Here is a 5,556-nt window from a genome sequence, read left to right as displayed (position 1 = left end):
GCAAGAGGGGGGGGGGGGGGGGGGGTGTAGTGTTTTATAGTACTGCACTCGCATACATTTCAAGCAAGCGCGACATGCGGGCTGGATAGGGAGTGCGGGTCTGAAGCGGGAAGTGGTGAGGTTGAGTCCGTGGCGGGAGGTTTTACCTTTTTGTCATGCAGAGATTGGGATCAACAGTGGGTGGATATTCAATCCACCGTAGATCCCTCGAGAAAGCCCCGTGACACTTATGAAGGAGGGCGGCCTGCCCTCCATGTAATTCCTGCAGCTCCCACTTTGAGTTGAAACACTTTGATTTTTCAACTTTCCGACCAATTAAAGGTACTCATTTCTCTGCCGCACAAAAAGCACACTCTTCCCGCTTCAGCGAATCAGCACACGCCATTTTTTAAACGCACATTGCTCTCTCATACACACACATTGACAGCGGTGCGCATTCCCTTCTCCCTCCCATCCGCTCTCTTACACGGTCACACCTAGCCCACACATAGGGCGCCGATTGCGGCCGCCGCATTGTCAAAGCATCTCTGCGTGTGTGCGTATGTGTGTGCGGTTTATGTTGTGTTGCCCTCAGACTTTGAGCTCGCCATGACCAGATCAGGAAATAGGAGGAGGAGGGCTCCTTACTACCCTTCCTCTTCTGGCACATTTCAACCCAAAGAGCAGCAATCTCAAGGCGCTGATCATCAAGAAGGCAACAAAACCATGGATTCTCAAGTCAGTGGCCCTGATTTCCGGCAATCTAGGGGCTCCGATCATCATGCCGATGTGGGCAATCACCAGTCCAACAGCTCAGATCGCAAGCTTGACTCTAGCGATCGGCTATTCAATGGCTCAGATCGCAAGGAAAATGTGGCAGATGGGCATATTAATGGTGGCGCAGAACAGCATCAAGTGAATGGCAGCGATCATCGGCAAAATGGGGGCAGTAGACGGTTTGAAGTGTCTGAGAAACCTAGAAAGGATGGAAATGAGCAGAGAGCTCGGGTGCCTGATGCACACCACCGACGGTCACAAAGCCGGGATAGACCTTCATATCATCATCACTATCAGAAAAACCAGAGATGGGAAGGCAAGGACAATGTCAGTGATCAGAATAGAGACCCTGCGTCCACCATAGCCAGGGATCATGAAGGTGGGAAGACACAGGAATACACCCCTTACATGGCATCAAGAGCAAGGGAGCTTAAAGAAGAAGGCAATCGGAGATTTCAGAGAAAAGATTATTTGGGTGCTATGGATCAGTATGAGCTTGCCCTCAAGCTTACCCCTCCAAACCACTCAGATCGTGCTGTCTTTCATAGCAATCGTGCCGCTTGCCTCATGCAGATGAAGCCTGCTCAGCATAATGCTGCTATTCAAGAATGCAACCTTGCCCTCGAAGTCCACCCTGGCTTTTCACGGGCTCTGCTTCGACGTGCTCGTGCTTATGAAGCTGTTGGAAATCTTGAGCTTGCTCTTCAAGATGTGCAGCTCCTTCTGCAAGGGGATGTGAGTCACCCAGATGGCCTGGACATGGCCAAGCGCATCCGCTTGTCCATGGGATATCAAGGCGATGAAGCCCAGCAAGATCTTCAAGGTAGGCCTCCAACACCAGCTTCATTTTCTCGTTCCAAGTCGTATGCGGGAGCATCTGCTGCTGCAAGGGGTGGGGAAGCAAACCTTCTTTCTGCATCCAGATCTTTTTGCACGCATGGTGCTAGTGATGGTGGTTCTGTGTCTGCCCATCTCAATTCTTCACAACAGATGCAAACACCGACATGCACATCTGTGTTGACATCAAGCCAGTCATCAAGAGAGATGAAATCTCTGCCGCAAGTGTCGACACAGCCTACTCCCTCATCGTGGCCTATGCAAATGCCCCCATCTCCACCTTCAAATGAAATGCCTACACAACGAAATGAACTGACCGCACCTCGCACACCCCCCATGGATCTTTCCAGAATTGATTCATCAGAAAAAATCATTCACCAAGATAGTTTGCAAAGCTCACAGATTGATACACCATCAGCAGCTGCACGCATGCGCCCATTGAAGCTGATCTATGACCATGACATCAGATTGGCAGAAATGCCGGTAAACTGTAAGTTTGGCGAATTGCGAAAGCTTGTGAAGAGCAAGTTCCCTTCATCAAAAGCCATACTGATGAAATACAAAGATGTTGAAGGAGATCTTGTCACCATTACGAGCACAGAAGAATTGAGGCTTGCAGAGGCAGCAGCTGCTGTGGAAGCGGCTAGAAGGAATCTTCGAACAGGTAGCGTGTCAGGTGAAGGTGGGGTGCCTCAAGACAGGCGGCCTAACTCTGCGATTGGGTTGCCTGTTGTGCCCTCTGTCTTAGATCAATTGAGGCTTCATGTTGTGGAAGTACCAGCTGAACAAGAGCCTTATGATAAGGAAGATGCCATTGCTATGAGTGCTCAAGGATCTACTGCTTCAGGAAATGGTGCGGAAAACCCAGAGACATCAGAGAGCAAGACAATTAAAGAGAGAGATTTTGATAGATGGTTGCTGGAATTTGCACACCTTTTCCGCACACATCTGGGGATAGATCCAAGTGGGCATGTTGACTTCCATGAGCTAGGGTTGGAGCTATGTGCAGAGGCTTTAGAGGAGACCATCACCACCGAGGAGGCACACAGACTTTTTGAGCAGGCTGGGTGCAAGTTTCAAGAAATGGTAGCTGTGGGGTTTCTCAACTGGGGCAATGTTTACATGTGTGCGGCTAGGAAAGAGGTACCGCATGATGACGAAGACGACCATCACATGGATTTTTGTGATAAGTTACAAGCTGTGTTTGATTGGGCTCATGCTCAATATGCCTTAGCAGAAGATAAGTTTCAGCTAGCTTTGAAAGTGAAGCCAGATTTTTGTGATGGTATGCTTGGTCTAGGGCAGAAAGATTTTGAGAGTGCGAAGTTGAATTGGTCACTTGCTGTAGCTAGCCAGAAAGATCTGAAAGCTTGGGACTCCTCGAAGACCTTGGAGCTTTTCCACAGTGCAGCAGAGCATGCAAGAAGCGCAGCAGAATTGCTGGCAAAACTAGAAGAATCTCACAGTAAAGATGCGGACGCACAAGGCTGTGTTGATGTGGGCCAGGAGAGTACCAATCTTGAACAAGATGCTGCTCTCAAAACACAGATTCACCTTTTCTGGGGCAACATTCTATATGAACACTCCCAGGTGGAGTTCAGGCTTGGATTGCACTCCTGGAATGAGCTATTGGATGAAGCCATGCACAAATTTGAGGTTGCAGGAGTCTCCTCTTCTGATATCACCATGGCACTACAAAAGCATCTTTCAAACTCTTCTACCTTTCTGGATGTCAGGGAGGAAAGTGCTGAGAAAGATGGTGTTGGTGAGGGTGAGAGGGTTGCAGAAACAGAAGAAATGAAAGTTGCTCCTCAGGTTGATGATAATGAGAAGGGCATGCAAGTTGACTTGCCTTGTGCAGAGCTTGCTCCATTGAATGTTGAGGCTGCGACCGTGAAGAGCATGCATAATGAGGAACCTTGTGAAGAGCATGGGATCGGATCAGAATAAGTTTTCGCATCATGTTGTCATGTCACGCATTTTGTCCAAAGCTCAGGTACTACATCGACCAGACAAGAAGAAAAAAGCAAAAAAGTTTAAGGAGATGCAGCATGCATTTAGTGGTTCTTCTGCAAAGCAGTGATTTGAACAATGCAGAGGCTTTTATTTTCATTGTTTCTCGCCTATGAAGTGCTGGATAGAGGACTACTCAGCTTCATGGGTCATGTAAGAGTAGGTGGGTTGCTCGAATGGAAGTTTTCTTGCGACCGTGCAAATGCCTGCCAGTTCATTTGAAGGTGGAAGGTTGGCATTTCGACCTGCACTATTGCAAATGAAGTTGCAGGAAGCAAGGGAGAGATGAGGTTTTCCTTGTTTTCACATTCATTTTTCCTTCACAGAATGTAAGATAGCAGCGTTGCCCTTGTATGGAAGGGTGAAAATGCCCATAGAGCTTATAGTCAAGAGAAAGGTCATCTCTACACTGTGTGCTGCCCAATTATCTAGATGGGGGCACGCATAATATAAGTGTATTTTATTGAAGCTGGTTGTCAGCTGTTCTTTGAATAATGAAAGTGTTAACAGAGCAACATACATGGCACCAAGTTTTTACAGTTGCTGTCAAGATCTGTCTTGTTTGACTTATTTAAACTACCATTTTGTTCATCTGTGTTTGTGTTTGCCTTAACTATTAAGATTTACCTCTACACGCTTAATCTAGATTACAAGTACTGCAATTGCTGAGATCAGCTTAGAGCTTTCTTGCCATGCCCATGCAAGCAAGCCTTGCATCTCGCTCTCGATGGTTTTGTCAGCAATTTGATGAGTTCCCTAAATCACTCTGTTGCTTCATCTAGGGTTAGGGCATATCTGTATTGGTTGGTGTGCTCTCGGGCTGGCCACTCACATGCATGGCATTTAGGCTGCATCTGGTTCGAGCCGGGCAACATTGGTAGGCCAGACACTTCTTTTCCAGTGCCTATCTTAGGGCTATTTCCCTATCTGTGCTATGGTATATAGGTGGCAGCGCCCTCACAAGGGGGTTGTCCTACTCTCCCATAGTCATGCAAACGGGTTGAGGCCCTTTTCTCTCACTTGCGTTCTCTCTCTCTCTCTCTCTCTCTCTCTGTGCCATTGTGACAATTGGCTCGCAGATCACAGATAGCACCACAAAACCTCGAAGAAGAAGCAATGGATAACTCTGAGTCTGATTTGAGCCGCCCTAGGATAAAGGCCCCGACAGGTCACAGGTCCATGTAATGGGATGACGGGTCCGAGATGTAGAGCACTGAGGTGCTGGTGGAGGGACGGTTACGATGACGTGCTGTGATTCTATTCGTAGACACCCGGGTTTAATACTGGATTTCAAAGACGATGTGCTTACCCTTGACGTCTGTCTGAGAATTCTTTGCAGCATTTTGTCCAGTTGGATACTGGTTGGCTGGTGGATTCTGCTATTGGAAGTCAACACCTTCAGATGGATGTTGGCCTCCAATGTTTCCTTCTTCAGCATGATCTAATCTTTGGTCTCCCATGGGTGCTGAGCCTCTTGCAGTTGAGCCTAGTTATGGGGTATCATCATCATAGTCATCCTCACCATCATCTCCTCCCTGGTGATGTTGGCTCGCTGCTTCATCCTCTTGCTCATCCTCATCCTTATCATCGTAATCTTTGTCTTTTTTTTTGGATTATTTAGATACTCAGAAATGGCCTTGTTCACCAGTGCAATAGCGTACTCCTTGGCTTTATCTTGCAGATCTTACTAGATGGATTCAATGACTGCTTCTAGATCATTCAGATTTAGAGTGAGATTTCCATCCGCATCCACTATTTGGACTAGAGAATGGTAAATGTATTTTTCAATGATGGCCTTTTTCAATAATTCATGATTCTGATTCAAACTCTTGTAATCAGTCTGTTTTTCATTCGACACTCGGTTGACTGTTGAGCGATATTCTTCTCTTCTTCCATGAAAACATTTTCAGTTGTGAGCTTGCCAATCTTCTTTTCCATAGTTGATATGGT

The 5,556-nt window shown here is 47.1% G+C and overlaps 1 pseudogene; it reads left to right on the top strand.

Moving 5' to 3' along the window:
• The first annotated feature begins 426 nt into the window (after window positions 1-426).
• LOC147444425 (protein CLMP1 pseudogene) lies at window positions 427-4,136 on the top strand (annotated as a pseudogene).
• Window positions 4,137-5,556: the final 1,420 nt, after the last annotated feature.

Source organism: Adiantum capillus-veneris, chromosome 13 (genome assembly GCF_014529385.1).
Source record: "Adiantum capillus-veneris isolate H3 chromosome 13, ASM1452938v2, whole genome shotgun sequence".
Classification (NCBI taxonomy): Eukaryota; Viridiplantae; Streptophyta; class Polypodiopsida; order Polypodiales; family Pteridaceae; genus Adiantum; species Adiantum capillus-veneris.
Note: the sequence above shows the minus strand (reverse complement) of the source record. Positions and strands in the feature narration are given on the sequence as shown.